The sequence below is a fragment of the Protopterus annectens genome, chromosome 1.part0 (genome assembly GCF_019279795.1).
Source record: "Protopterus annectens isolate FY-2018-M chromosome 1.part0, PAN1.0, whole genome shotgun sequence".
In the NCBI taxonomy this organism is placed as follows: Eukaryota; Metazoa; Chordata; order Ceratodontiformes; family Protopteridae; genus Protopterus; species Protopterus annectens.
In genome coordinates this window covers 738663908-738680667 of record NC_056725.1, presented here as the reverse complement: position 1 = coordinate 738680667, position 16760 = coordinate 738663908, and the positions used below count along the sequence as shown (strand labels likewise).

The 16760-nt window shown below is 41.6% G+C and overlaps 1 protein-coding gene across 1 annotated transcript in view; it reads right to left on the bottom strand.

Moving 5' to 3' along the window:
- LOC122794375 (symplekin-like) overlaps positions 1 to 16760 on the bottom strand; it is a 1034965-nt gene that overhangs the window by 56244 nt on the left and 961961 nt on the right. The window lies entirely within an intron of this gene.

Sequence of the window (16760 nt, the reverse complement as noted above, 5' to 3'; positions counted from 1 at the left end):
AACTCAAGGGCTAAGGCTGACCACATCTTTTTGTGAAAAGCGGCAAATAAGATCTGAGGTATGTTAGGGGTTGGCGCATTATGTGTAAAGGAGAAGCTCAAGAGGTTTTTGGTTACCACAAGCTTTAGTAACTGCCAAGTCAGATCCGAGGTTCGGATCCAAGCCAAACAGTTAAGGGCAGAATTAAAACTTGACAACATCAGATTTTAAGTTTTACTTAATGGCCAGAATGGTTAAAAACTTCCTGTGTTTCTATAACCAATCTACAGGAAAGCCCCCAGGAATAGATGGTATTCCTGTGCGAATTTGGAAGTTAGGAGGGGAAAAAACTGATAAAGATCTGGAAGGTTTTGTTTAACAGTATTTTAAGAGGAGGAGAAGGTCCAGCATCCTGAAAGAAGCTGGTGGTAACGGTAATACCTTAAGAGGGTAAAGATCTATCAGATCCAGCTTCATACAGGCCCTTTCAATACTAAACCATGATTATAAAGTGTTTATGTCTATAATAGCTAAAAGAATGGCAAAAGTGATACCAAAATTGATAGATATGGATTGATGTGGTTTTGTGGTGGGGAGGCAAACATTTGACAATATTAACAGAACACTGATGATCCAGAGGGAAGCAGAATGCAAGAAAATACCACCTTTATTGGTGGGTCTTGATGAAAGCATTTGACAGAGTAGACTGGGACTTCAAGAGCAGGGCAATGGAAGCTTTTGCTTTCCTTGATACAATTATATGGTTGATTAGAAGAATACATGAGGGATCGGAGGTGCAAATTAAAGTAGGTGGGGTCCTCTCTGATAATTTCTGCTTGAGTAGAGAAACCAGGCAGGGTTGTCCACTTTTCCCTTTGTTGTTTGCATTATATTTAGAACCACTGGCAAAGAAAATAAGGGACTCAGAAATTCAAGGAAATAATTGGTACAGTAGTCGGAAAAAGCTGGCTCTATTTGCAGATGATATTATTTTATACATAACAAAACCAGAAAGGGACATTACAGTGCTGTGGAACATTTTAAGACAGTTTCATATCTTCTCGGGATACAAAATTAATGAAGCAAAAACAAAGGCAATAGCGGTAAATTATGTACCCACACACAAACTGGTCCAGCAATATCCATATTTATGGGAACATGATAAAATGAAGTATTTAGGAGTATGAATTAGAAATAACTCTGTGGTGGCAGCTAAGGATATGTGGGAAGAGACTAAAGACAAGATAATACAAAAATTGAGAAACTGAAAGTTTTGTAATATGGACATGTATACTAAGATACAAGCCATTAAAACATTTTTAGTCCCTTTAGTCTTATACACAAGTCAGGTATACTTTTATCAACCTGAGGAGAAGTTGTGGATAGCAATTAAAAAATAGTTGAAGGATTTTATCTGGGAAGGGAAGACAGCATGGGTCAAGTGAGATAAGCTGATTCTTCCAATAGAACAAGGTGGACTAGGATTACCTAATTTGAGGGGGTATTTTAGAGCAACACGGTTAAGGCTCTTATACATAGCACAAGCAGAAAACTATAATTCAAAGTGGAAAGGGGTGATGCTGACACAGGGAGGGAGCTCAAGAAATAAGGAGAGATTGGGATTTTGGATGCAAACTGTTAAGAAAAACAACCAAAATCATACAGAGTATTATATTCATAAAATAGCAGGAAGTATTCTAAGAGCCAAACCAGCACAAGAATGGAGAAAAGAGATTTTGCTGATAGGGATGACTGTGGTCAGGGATACAGATAATAGGCAAGAGGGGGCTGGAATTTAATGGAGAAAACTGGCAAAGGAACCAAGGTATTGGGAGCAAATAACTAGAAAGGGAAAAGTTATAGAATAGGAAGAGGCCAAGAATTTGTTTGGACTGCTGGTTAGAAATTGCCTTCCCTATCAAGGATTGATAGAGTATAGGCAAAGGGAAAAAATAGGGGGCTCCTAAATGAAAGACCAGCAATGGTAGAGTTTTTAATAGAATCTAGAACAGAAGCTGCCATTAAAAAGGAATAATTAGTACAGCATATAAAATATTGCATGATAACTGTAAGAATCAATCAGGTGAGCTTAGAAAGGATTGGGAAGAAAAGCAATTCACAAAGAAACAATGGGAGGATATATGTATATCTTCCAAATATGCAACAAATTCTAGAAGATTTAGGAGCTTTGCCTGGAAGAGTAGACAACAAAGCATTTTTACTCAGGTGGATAGCAAATGTTGGAGGTGTGACAGGCAAGAAAGGTAGCTGGGAACATATTTTTTGAGAGTGTAATGAGCTGGCAGACTTTAGGGATTCTCTGCCGACTGCTCTGTCAGAGATGCTGGGTGAGCAGACTGGCCTGACTGATGAGATGATTTTTTTTGAGTTATGCTATGGAATCGGAATTGCCTAGATATAGTAAAGCCTTGCTGAATCTAATTATGGTGGCTGCCAAAAAAGCAATTACTAGGAAATGGAAATCAAAGTCTAGACCAACTTTACTAGAAGTAGTGAATACAGTAACAGAGATAAAACAACTGGAATTGGCATCTTTAGAAAAGGGGAGGGACCAAACTATACAGGAAAAAATGGGAATTGTGGGAACAATATATGCAGAGCAGGAATGAGATTTATGAGGTAGGATTTGAATGAGCCATATAATGCTTAACTGACAATGGGTGCTGGATGGTTTATAAATGATTTATAATGTTTGCAACTACAGTTGTTTCATTGGTGCCTGTGATGTAAACTGATTGCAACTACAGTGGTATCATTTTGTATGTTTTTCATTTATATAAATGTAGTATTGCCTTTATTATATGTGAAAATTTAATAAAGATGTTTGGAAAAAAAAAAAGCTTCTTGTATTTTCAAAATTCACCCTACCTTTAAATTTTTTTGTATCTGGGTTAGTTCCTTTCCTTAGGAAGTTATTCTAGTATCTTCCATATTCTTCATTGGGGAAAGAAATCTCTAAATATGGTGCAGACATATGCACCTTTTATATCAGCATGCTTGCCCATGCCTAAAGTGGATGATCCCCTTGCAGAGGGAAGGATCCTAAGCTTTAGAGGTCTGACAGGATGGATGGGAGATTTGTGATGTAAGTTGCAGATGTTAAGAAAACTGAGACAGTGATCTATTTTGATTTCCATCATTATGGTAAGTACACAACTGTACTTTACATGTTGTAGACCTTTATATGTGTGTATGTGTAGTTTAAAGAGATAGCTATCTTTAAATCAGGGTGTCAAATAGGTACTTGACCTCATTAGCTGAATCTTGTATTGTCTGCTCAAATTAAATTATAAATATATACAGATATACATATATGTGTGCCTATATATATATATATATATATATATATATATATATATATATAATATAATAAATAAATATATATATATATATATATATATATATATATATATATGGTTTCACTTCAGTATCTTGAAATACTGAACCACTGAAGTTCTAATGGCCGAGAACATAACGCCGAAGTTTCAGTATTTCGAAATACTGAAGCGGCATTAAAAAAAACATAAAACAAATAAAACTACTGTTTCTGCAGGGGGGTAAGCCCCCCTGCACCCCGCTCACATACATATACTGTCCCTGTGATTGCACAATAGTGGGGACATGGCAAATCTCCCGTTCTGTGCTTCTGCATATGGCGTGGAATGTGAGATTTCCCTTTTTTTCCATTGTAGCTCGATCTCAGAGTTTGTATATTTAAGTAGGGGATGTGAGGGGGGTGCAGGGGGGCTTGCCCTCTCCATAAATGTTGTCTGTATTGTTTACTTTTTTTATGGACCACTTCAGTATTTTGGAATACTGAAACTTTGGCGTTATGGCCTTGGCCAGCAGAACTTCAGTGTTTCAGTATTTTGAGATACTGAAGTGAAACTATATCTATATATATATATATATATATATATATATATATATATATATATATATATATATATTATATATATAGATATATATATATAGATACGGGTCTACTTCGTATGACTGAAATTTCATTTGACTGAATTTCATTTGACTGAGACCATAATGCCGAAATTTCAAAATACTGAAACTCATAATACTGAAACCCTACAATGCTAAATTTCAGCAAAATAGTGGCAGCATGTAGACTACTGTAAGGTAAGTAAAAGGTATATGGCCTTTTCCCCATTGTAGTGTGATCCTGGAGTTAGTATATATAGGTGGGGGCATGGGGAGCACAGCCCCCTACATTGGGGGGTTTTGGGGGTGTAGCCCCCCATCTAGTTTAGTTTTATATCATCCAGTTTCTGTTAAGGGGGTACGTACATAGTTTTTAGGTTCTGGAAAAGAGTTAGTCATTGGTGTTATAAGTGTGCATGTCTATGGTTTACAATTTAGTATGTTGAAATTTAACATTGTAAGGTTTCAATGTTATGAGTTTCAGTCCAGTGAGTTTTTTCAGTATTTTGAAATTTCGGTATTATGGTCTCAGTCAAATGAAATGCGCGCGCGCGCACACACACACACACACACACACACACACACACACACACACACACACACACACACACACACACACACACTTGTGTGTCATGTATATGTGTGTGTGGTTTGAAACAAGCATCAGTGATCCAGATCAAAAATATTAATTTGCATGTTCTTTCTAGGATGGCTGTCAAATGTATGAATTTATAAGGCCACTACAGAGATAGAGAAAGGTGGATTGTTGTCTTTGGTAACAGGACAATATTTTCCCTTTACAGTTAGCAAACTAGCAACTCATTTTAAAATTGTTGTTATTCATTTTTCATCTATTGTGTCAATGACAACGGTTAAGGGTTGTGGAACACAAGTACACGTTTTCTTGGGTAACCAAAGACTCTTTTAAGTTACAGTGACAGATTTGGATACTTGGAGGGGTACAAGCTGTCCAGAAAAAGTGAATCTTATTGGGAGGTAGGGCATAACTCTGCAGTACATCATACTGTGGTTGTTGAATAAGCTGAGGAACAGCAACAGGGACAGGTGATAGTTCTGAAAAGATATCAGATTATGAGGGACATAAGCATGTCAAGTTAGGAAAAGTAATGCCAAGGATGGATGATAGCAGGAAGGATGCTAAAATGTACAGCATCACTGTTATACGTCATGTGGCAGAAATCTGGACAGCAATACATGAGACCATGCTCAGTAACTGCAAACTGCATGATCCTGAGACTGTAATTCCTATATAATCTCCAACTCACACTATTGAACTTAGCTTATAAACCTCCCATATGTAATGAATGTCACTATCCTTCCACCTCTGATGTGCAGTTCAGGGGGTGTGCTCCTGTACCCCTACTACTTAATCATTCATACTTACAGGCTACATAATGGGGTGGACTGTGTAAACCTGAATACTACACTCATCTCCAAGGTCACAGGCTCAACCGGGGAATAGCTACGTAGGATATGCAACTGCAGCCCCCACATCCACAAGTGTAGTGTGGCTTTCTGCCTTGGGAAGGGGCTTTCATTGAGGCCCTGCTCCCCAGGGTCATCAGCTCAGTGGGCTCTTTCTCCTTGCAGTCAAGACATGCTATTCATCTAACTAAAAAAGTATGATATTCTGACATTCAGATTTTCCGTATGTTGGCATTGCAGCCTTGAAATCATGCAGTCTGCACAAGATGAGTATGGTGTTATGTAATACTTCCAAAGTGTGTAATAAAACCAAAGCAGATGAAATATCTAAGAGTGCAGAAACTATCAAAATATGGAAAGGCAGGTCGAGTGTGAATTTGGGGTGCCAGCATAACCTGTAATTAAGCATGAGTCAATGGCTGCCGCTGACTTAATACCAAAGTCAAGGAAGTGCAGGACTCTCTCACATGACAAATGCAGCAAGTTCTAAGTATGCATTTTCCAATGAGAAACTCAATGCATGTTTACTCAGTAAGTATTTTATTTAGTACAATTCCTAGGTACTTATACAAGACTTCCATAGTAGTTGGAACAGTTGAGATTAATTAAAAAAAAAACAGTGTAGGACATGAAAAAGTAAATGGTGTACTGTTGGACTGTTACTTATCAGTTGATAATGAGACCCTAAAAACAATGTTGTTAAGTAAAGTTGTGAAAGTTAGAGGTGAATTCAGAACTGAAGTAACAGTTGTGAGTACTTTCATATCAGTTGATCTCTGTAATGGTCGGTGTACTAGATAATAGCTGGGTTCTCCCTCCAGGGGACCTCTGATAAGCACAAGTCTTTCATTCTCTAGTTTCAGTGTTTGGTGGCATAAGGTTCTACCTTGCATATGCCATGGTGTCACAATTCTGATGTAGTAGGGTGTGTCCAGCTCTGTGCTGTCCATTTCTGCTACCACAGAACTTCAGCAGGCATACTCAAAGGCTTAAAGATATAATACTGCAGACTTCCTATAGTTACAGGGCTATGCATCCACAAAGCAAGTGCAACATCTGACCAAGACTAGGTGTTGGTAGTAGGGTAATAAATAAATAAATACCCACTGCAGATGGCACTCTTACCATTTGTCTGATATGGAGAACTGTCAATTATTTGCTATACCTTACTTCCACGGGCTCTGAGAAGTGGTCAGTAGATGAAAAGAATATCTTAAAGTGCAAAAAAAAAACCCTCTCAAGAAGCCAGACAGATAGGTACTAAATCAAGCTAAAAAGGAGTTCAAATCCTGAAACACTGAGGTATCACTTGGGCCCCCATTTTGGAATCAAAATGATCTAAGCAGTGGAAGAAGAATGGCTAGGTCCAACCTACTTGCTGCACCTTGGGAAAGGGCAGTGAGTGTGTGTGCATGTGCTTATGTACACCTTTACGACTGAATTCCACAGGAGGGTGGGGCTCACATGAAGGGTGCAGCCTTCAAGGGCAGCAGGGCCAACAGAATATTCCTATTATGGAGGCACAGATGTATATCTCTAAAATGCACTGCACATCATCCTCTTTGGAGTGATCCACAATGATTACAAGAAATTTAGGAAATAATTCATCTTAAAAAGGTAAGACATTTTTGTCATTTTTCATGATTTTGTATCAGTACACAACTACATAAAAAGGGACTGTCCTGTGAAAATACGGACAGATGGTAATCCTAGAAGAGAAAGGACTTTTGTGGACAGTCTGGTATTGCATTCTTTTACCTGAGATATCAGTGGCTGTGAGGATGATGACCTAGTTCACAACCACGTATTACAACATCGCCTCTCTGCAAAGTGGGCACAAGTATGGCCCCACCTTCTTATTTACATAGCACACAACGGTGCATGGCCCCACCTTCTTATTTACATAGCACACAACGGTGCATGGCCCCACCTTCTTATTTACATAGCACACAACGGTGCATGGCCCCACCTTCTTATTTACATAGCACACAACGGTGCATGGCCCCACCTTCTTATTTACATAGCACACAATGGTGCAGAGGTCTGATGTGAGCAGGAGAATCAATGTGAACATGTAATATCCTCTACAAGAACTATAAGTTCCCTTCCTAGAGGAAGGCCCATAGTGATCTCCCCAGACTGCCAATGAGGCACCCACTATCAGAACATACAATAAGTTCTGCAGCAGAAAACAGAACCCAAGAAATAACACTGGCGAGGACAATCTACTGTTCCAGAGCCACATAACAGAAGCCAACACTATTAGAAAAATCTATGAGGGCATGATGACGCTGTAACCACAGGCACTTCACCATCCAATGTGCTCCCATCAAGATGGCCCCAAAGACAGTAGCGGCTTCTGTGGAGTTTAAGATGCAGAGAAGGACATGAGCCTAGACACATCTTTGTTTCTTCATCCAGGTGCTTAATCCGAGGCCTTCAGGCAGGAAAGACTGGAACTGCAGAGCATCCAACCCTTTAATTAAGGGAACTCTCTGCCAGAAGTCAATTGAGAAGTTCCTTCACTATGCCCTAAAAGTTTCTAAAGAGCCACAAACATATAGTCCCTTGAAAAGGCCAGTAGAATCCTGTCATCCAAGTACAAGAACAACTGGAGACCCCTCTCCTGAAATGTGTAATCTTGATTTGGCATCATAACAGTAAGACCTGAAGAATAACTATTATTGTTGGTAGTACCTTAAACTAAGCTAATAAGGAATGCTTGAACTGTGGTCTTCAGTGAATGTGCTATAAAGACAAACTAATTTGTTTTCTCATGATGAACTGGGAATGATGCAAACTCATCAGATGTGCTATATCACACAGAATTAGACAATTAATGAAAAAACAATGATAATCTCCAGTTAGAGATTACATTTATTTAAATTTCATTCTCTGTTCATTGTACTATACAGGCAATTTTTTTCTTTTTCTTTTCTTCCATTTATGGGTCATTTTTCAAAATTATATATTTATAATTTTAATAAGATAAAACATTTAATCTGGCAGAGTGCAGCCACTGATTAATGGGAACATAAAATTTAATACAGTAGAATCTGGGTGCGGTTTAGCTATGCTTGTGAAAGATTATATGACTTGGAAGCACAGCATCTGGATTCATAAAGAATGTTTAAAACTTATATGGAATTTTGCTTTTTCTTCTCTGTTTAATATTAAGAGTTAGGACTGACAATTTAAAACATCCCAGTTTAAGTATGATACGCACCAACAAATGCTTCTGAAAGAATTGTTATACCATTAAGGGAGCAGCTAAATATGTTAAGGATTTCTTCAGGTTAGAATGTATTATTCCAGATTAATAACATGTATATAAATATAAAATACTAATTTTAATAAAAGTGTTCATAGGTTCATAGGCAGGTACTAAGCTATCGGACCAAGGGTCTACGTAAGCCTAGCCAACAAGGTCCCCTGGCTTACACCACCCAAGAAAGTTATTTTTCTGTGCCACTGTCGAACAGAGACACAGAAGTGATCCTCGGGGTGTATTTCCTATTTCCCATCCACTCATCAAGATTTTTCTTGAAGAGTGCTAATGAAGAACTTTTCTTGACATAGATGGATAGCCTGTTCCAGAGTATGGGAAGTCTCTGGGACAGGAATCTATCCCTCCAGCTTGTTCTGTTTATTGTGGTGACAAGGCTTAGGTCCCTAGAGTGTGTAGCTTGGAGCGACTGGGATTTCTTTAGGTGTAGCATGTCCAACAGCTCTGGGTTTGACATAGCTTTATATGTTAGGCAGAGATCACCTCGAAGTAGGCAATATGCTACGGAGTAAAGCTGGAGTTTTTTGAGACGGTCAGTGCAGGGCATTTGTTTGAGGCCAGTAATCTTCTTTGTGAGGTACTTCTGTAGCCTTTCCAGCTGCTGCAGATGTCTTGTGAGGTACATTTCAAAAGAGGCATTGTACTCTATAATGGGTCTAATGAGTGTTGAGTAGAGGGGAACAATGACCTCTTTTTTCCTGGATGAGAACCCTTTTATGATGAGATGTGCCACGTAGAAGGACTTCCTGACTACTGTGGCAATGTGACTATCAAAGGAGAGACTACTGTCCACCTGGGTCCCAAGGTCTCTTATCACACATTTGGTGTTAAGCAGATTGCTGCCTATGTGGTAGTTAATGGGTACTGAGTTTTTACCAAAGGGGATGACACTGCACATTTTGGCATTGAGCTTGAGGCCATGGCTCTGACACCAGGCATCTGTCTCAGCAAGGACATTCTGTAGGATGTCCACATCATTTGGGGACTTGACTATGGCTCCAAGTTTGCAATCATCTGCAAACTTCATTAGCCAGAGGCCTTCTGTGTTAGCCTGTAATTCAGAGAAGTAGATACCAAACAGGAGAGGTCCCAGGACGGAACCCTGTGGCACTCCACTTGTCACTGCTTTGAGGTCAGATTTGGAGTCTGCACTTTTACAGTGTGGGTTCTGTCAGTGAGCCAGTTGGCAATCCATCTTGTGACGTAGGGATTTATACCTAGTTTAGTGAGTTTAGCTATAATTCTAGAATGGGGGATGGTGTCAAAAGCCTTGGCGAGGTCAAGATAGGCTGTGTGAACCACCTTACCCTCATCTTTGGCTTTGGTGACTGCCTCAAAGAAGTTGATCAGGTTCAGGAGGCATGATCTGCCTTTTACTAACCTGAACTGGGTGGGATCCAGAGTTTGGAGGTTACCAATGTCTTTGTTTATGAGTTCCATGATGATACTTTCCATGGCCTTGCAGACCAGGCTTGTCAGGCTAGTAGGTCGATAGTTCCTGGGATCAGTGGTGGCTCCCCTTTTGTGGAGTGGGATAACTGTTGCTGTGCGCCATTCAGTGGGCACAAAGCCTGATGCAAGGCTATTATTGAACATGGTGCTTAAGTGGGGAGCTAGTTCGTTCTGAAGTTCATGTAAAACGCAGCCCGGGATGTTGTCCTGTCCCATGGATGCTGTGTTTTTGACTTTAGAGAGGGCAGCTTTCACCTGCATAGTTGTGATTACAGGGAGTCTGCATTCTGCCTGTATAGATATGGGTCCTTTAGGGGGTGTGGGTAAAGTTAGCACTGAACCTATCTGCCAGGATGTTGGCAATATCAGTTGGTTCTATAATTTTTGTGCCGTTGTGCTGGGTGTTGCCATTGAGATTCTTGACATATCTATAGAATGCTTTATGGTTATCCTTAGAATAAGTGGTGATTTTGTTTTTGTAGCTAGCTTTGGAGGATCTTATAAGGGATCTCAGCTTCTTACTGAGGCTGACCAGGGAGCTCCTCCACTCATGGGATTTTACTCTCTTTTGCAACAGTTTCTTCCTTCTGATGTACAGTTTGTTTATGGCAGGGGACCACCAGATTGGCTTCCTTTTTCTGGAGGATAGCATCTTGGTTCTGTTTGGGATAGCACAATCCATGCACTCGTGTAAGTGCTTATAGAGTGCATTTGTGTAGGATTCAGCAGTTGTAACTTTATTGTCCATCTGCATGGGTATCATGAAGTTCACCACTTCTGTCTTAAGAAACATGAAGTTGGCTTTGGAGAAATTTTTTACCGTGGTTTCCTTAATGGGGGATGGGGGTGGGATGTGGATATCAAGGGTGATTAGCTTATGGTCGGATCGGACCAACGAGGAGTTGACTTCAGGTGTGGAATACCGGTCACTCATATTGGTAATGACTAGGTCTAGGATATTGTTGCCCCTGGTGGGGGTGTGGATAAGTTGATCCAGGGCATTGGAGTTTATGAATTCCAGAAAGCGTTGCGCTAAGGAGTTGGTAAACGAGTGGTTTTCCCAGTTAATGGTGGGGTAGTTGAAGCCGCCCGTTATTAGGGTGTTTGGTTGAACCCTAATATTTTCCAGTACATCAAGAAAAGAGGAGTGGGAATCCTGGGACATGGTGGGGGATCTGTAGCAAGCTACAATTTGGATTGCAGTTTTGCCCAGAGTTAGTTGCACTTGGATAACCACAGATGCATTATGCTGAGCAACTAGCCTGGAGGTGTGGATATCCTTAATGAATATGGACACACTTTCGCCTTTGGTGTTTCAGTCCAGGTTACATGGCCGAAAAGTGTGGTATGAATTAGAGCCTGGTAGTGTAGGGGTGCTCTCTGGAGCCTTGAACCAGGCCTCAGTCACTGCACAGATATCAATGTTCTCCATTTTAAGGAGTGCCACGAGTGAGTGCATTTTGACATTTAGACTTCTAGCACTGAGTAGCATTACCCTCAGTTTTTGCTTGCCTATTCCTGTTACGGTGGTGAATATGTCATTTGAACCTTGCCTAAAAAAGGCACTATGGGGGCAGCAAGAGCTTTAGCCAGTATCCGGAGTCCAAGGGGTGACAGGTGCAGGCCATCTGTGGCAAAGCATCATGGTCTGTCGACCATGTCATCCCAAGCAGACAGATGCTGGATCCCCTTAGAATGACACCAGAAGCTTAGCCAATTGTTGAAGTAAGTCATTTTGTCCTTGTATTGCGGTATAATTCGGGGCAATGGCAGAATGCTACTCAGGGCTAGGGTCATACCTGCCTGGGCTACAAGATCAGAGAGCTCTTCCATGTCTCTTTTCATGTAGTCCAGGGAGGTACATCTCAGGTCATTCACACCAACATGGACAATGACAGAGTCATATTTGTACTTGTTGTGGAGTGACCTGAGTGTGTGGGTTATGTGGTGTATGCTGGCACCCGACAGGCAGCTGATAGTAACCTTCTCCTTGTTTAGCCTGGTGAGTGGGACATCAGTGTGCCTGACTATAGAGTCACCTATGACTAGTGATTTGGGTACGCTGTTTTGCCTTATTGGCTGTGGTTGAGAGGCACACTGAGTCTGTGGGCTATGTGTCATATGGGTTGTGTTGGGGGATGGAGGTCGCTTGCATTTCTGCTTTGGAGGTGTCTGTTGCTTAGACAGATTATTATTGAGAGCCTCCGCGAATGTTTTTGTGTTTCTATGTGTGGATTTTGGTGGTGTAGATTTAGTGAGACTATGTGATGAGTGTGGTGTGGTGCAAATGTTTAGCTTCTCCTCATGACTGTCAAGTTCAGTCTTGGTTGGAGGGAACTTTACCTCCAGTTTGTCTAGATAAGTGGATCTCTCACAGGTTGTAGTGTTGGGTGGTAGGAGGAGAGGGTTGTCTGTGTATATGAGGCAACTTCTACATTGTCTCAAGATGCCCAGATTCATCGGATAGATAAGCGAGAACAGTGGGAGCTTACCCTTGGACATGCCTGAATAAAAAACTATTTTCCTCGAGATAAGTGAGGAAAGTGAGTACAAGAGCTGTTTTTCTCTAAGCAAGTGAGGAAAGCAGGTGCCAAAACTGTTTTCCTCTAGGTAATGAGGAAGGTTGAGTGCTGTAGTAATTAGTACTGAACAAGTGCTGAGCACGAATAAGCAAACATGTACATGTACTTCAATTGTCAGTATGTAAACATGTGACTGTATTGATGTTTTCTCCCCTTATGTAACTAGGGGGGGAAAGCTGCTTGCAGTGATGGATTTTCGGATGAAAAAGAAAGCTACATATTTTATATGTGACATATCATGAAATTGAACAGAGAAATATATAATAATTAATGATGATCATGTAAGAGTATGCAATATAATATAACAATACAACGTAATAATGAAAGTGGAAAGCAGAACAATTATATGATGTGGTGAAATCAGCACTGATGAGGAGTACATAGTCATGTGGGAGAAATCTCATTTGGGCTGATAAATAGAAGTTATGTTCTTACCATAACGTTCCATGTTAGTTGTCTTCTTCTCGCCTTCTTTCTTGCTGGATGGGTTCGGAGCCGACCTCGGCTCCGACTCGGCCACTCTAAAAGCTCGAGAGTTGGTTCCACCGGCTCGAGGCTCCCCTTATATCCCACAATGCTAGGCGGTATTACCTCAGATCTCGTTTGTAAGCTAGGCCCAGCCAATAATAAATCCAGAACTACTGGAAAAGGGAAACACCACCTCTATAAAAGGAGAGGAAGAAGGTGACCTGAAACCTGATGAAGGGATATATGCAAAGTATAGCATATACATATACAATAGAGGTGGAAGAAAGAGAGGTCACAATCAAACTCCTCTAGGTCTGTCCAGGCTAGGGAAGGAGGGTGGGGCCTTAAGAAAGAAGGCGAGAAGAAGACAACTAACATGGAACGTTATGGTAAGAACATAACTTCTATATGTTAAGTTGTCTATCTCGCCGTCATTCTTGCTGGATGGGACCGCGTCCCTAGCACCTTGTCCCGGGTGGCCTATCGGAACAGACTCTTGAGAACAGCGGAACCAAAATTAGCTCTATGTCTAGAAGCTAGATCCAACTTATAATGAGAAATAAAAGTGTGAGGAGTAGCCCATGTAGCTGCTGCGCAAATGGTATCAATAGGCAGCCTATCTTGGAAAGCTATAGAAGTAGCCAAAGCTCTAGTCGAATGGGCCTTTGGTTTGTTAGGCAACTTTTGGTGTCTAATTTCATACACAAAGGAAATCAGGGATGTTAGCCATCTGGAAAGTGATACCTTGAAACTGAAAGGCCCTTTCTGCCTTCTGCATAAGAGACAAACAACTGGTCAGTTTTTCTGATCTGTTTGGTCCTATCCAAATAATACCTTAATTGACGATGGACATCTAGCCAATGCAATTTTTGTTCAGACCTGTTAGAAAAATTAGGAAAAAACACAGGGAGGTCAATGTTTTGATTTAGATTTGCCGCAGAGGCTACTTTAGGTAAAAAGGATGGATTGGTCCGTAAGGATACCCTATCCTTATGAAACAAAAGATACGGTGGTCGACTGCTGAGTGCATGAAGCTCTGAGACCCTTCTAGCTGAAGTAATGGCTACCAGAAAGAGAGTCTTCCAGGATAGCAATTTCATTGAACAGGAGGCTGCAGGTTCAAAAGGAGGAAGAATTAAAGATGTGAGAACTAAATTAAGGTCCCAAGAGGGAGGAGGATTTCTTATAGGAGATCTAAGAAGAAAAACTTCCTTCAAGAAAGCTTTGCAAAGTTTGTGAGACATGATGGCAGAATCTGAGGTGCCCACATGAAAGTTAGATATAGCTGCCAATTGAACTTTAAGAGTAGAAGGAGATGAACCTGCATGGAAAAGTTCAGCTAGAAAATCATGGACTATTTGGATGGAAGCAGTGAAAGGATCTATGTCCCTTCCTTGAGCCCAATAGGCGAAACGTTTCCACTTACTAAGATAAATCTTCCGAGTGGAAGATTTATGGGAAGCTATCAAAATATCTCGAACAGAGTGAGATATTTGAGGAAGCCTGGCTAAGGTTGGAATTGGAGGAACCAAGCAGTGAGGTTCAGAGAGGGGAGGGAGCGATGTAACTGACCCGACTGATGGATCAAAAGATCTAGAACTAGGTCCAGATGCCAGGGTTGCTCCAACAGAAATTGATGTAGAAAGGGGAACCAAACCTGTCGAGGCCAGTAAGGAGCAATGAGGATCATTGAGGCCTTCTGAGCGATAGCTTTCTGTATCACTTGAGAGATTAGTGGGAAGGAGGAATGCATACAGAAGTCCCCGGGGCCAAACTTGGACTAGAGCGTCTCTGCTGGGCTGGCCTGGTAAGGGGAAGAGGGTGAAAAAATCTTTGCACTTGCTGTTTTGGGGAGTAGCAAAAAGGTCGCAGCAAGGCTGACCCCATTTGAGAAAAATTCTCTCCAAGATAGAATCTTTCAGAGACCACTCGTGAGGCATGAGGATAGCTCTGCTCAATTTGTCCGCGATAAGATTGGACTTCCCGGAGATGTGCATTGCTATCAGAAACCGCTGAGAAGAAATCGCCCATTGCCACAGTCTGAGTGCTTCTCAACATAGGGGGTAGGACCTGGTTCTGCCCTGTTTGTTGATATACCACACTACAGACATGTTGTCCGTCTGAATTGCTATCGTTCCCAAAGGAAGAGAGTCTTGAAGGGCTTGCAACGCTAGAAGCACTGCTCTCATCTCTAGAACATTTATATGCAAGTGGCGTTCGACTGGTTGCCAAATGCCCTGGACTGTTCTGCCCTGATAATGCCCCCCCCCCACCCGATCAGGGAAGCGTCTGTTGTCAGAGTAGCAACCGGAGGGGGAAGGACAAAGGGTCTTCCTAGGAAGAGCTGGGGGGAAGAAATCCACCAAAGAAGATGATTCTTGCATGCTTGCGTAATCACAATGGTGTGGGACATCGGAAGATGTTGGTATGACCATTGTGTGAAGAGCATCCATTGAAGGATTCTCATGTGAAATCTGGCTAATAGAAGTAGAGGGATAGCAGCCGCCATAATCCCTAGTACTTTGAGAACTAACCTGACTTTGACTCTGTTGCTGTGGAAGAGAAGGGAGACCAGTTTGTGTATGTCTGCTATTCTTTGGTCTGTGAACCTCGCAGACATGTTGACTGTGTCTAGATTTGCGCCTATGAAGGTAATAGCATGACAAGGCGACAAAACAGACTTTTCGCAATTTATTGAGATACCTAACTTTTGAAAAATGCGAAAGGTGTAGTCTCTGGCAAGTAGAAGAAGATGCTTGGTAGGAGCTGTGAGGAGCCAGTCGTCTAAGTAAGGAAACACCTGGAATCCTTGACGTCTCAGGTGAGAAGCTACCACTGCCATGCATTTGGTAAACACCCGGGGGGCAGTGGTGAGTCCAAAGGGCAGGGCTCTGAATTGAAAGTGACTGGTTCCCAGCCTGAAGCGGAGGAATCTCCTGGAGCGTCTGTTCATTTTTATATGATAGTACGCATCCTGGAGGTCTATAGAGCACATCCAGTTTTCCTTTCCCAACAGGGGTAGGATGGGTTGTAGCATGACCATCCGAAATCTTGTTTTCTTGACAGACTTGTTCAAGATACTGAGATCCAAAATGGGTCTCCAGTCCCCTGTTTTCTTTGGAACCAAAAAGAACTTGGAGTAGATTCCGGATCCTTGTTGGTCTGCTGGCACTGGCTGAATGGCTCTTTTTGCAAGCAACTTTGATATTTCCAACGCTGCTTGATCCCTTTGAGCGGGTGGAACATCTGGAAGGGATTTTTTTGATTGATTTGGAATGCGAAAGAACGGAATGGAATAGCCTTCGGAAATGATGGACTGTACCCACTTGTCTTGAGTTAGGGATCGCCAGGCTTCTGGGTACAGTGATAATCTTCCCCCGACTGCCTCCAAAGGTGGACAGTCGGGCAACACCTCAGGGATGCTGGAAGGGCTTATCGGAAAAGGTTTCTCGATTGCCCTGGTTCTGTGGACCCCCCCTGCCTCTAGGGCGATGTCTACCATTATTGTTCCCCCCTCTGCCTCTAGAGGGGAACCGACTCTGTGCATCAGGCAAAGTCCCTTGAGATTGTTTGCGGAACCACATCTTTCCACT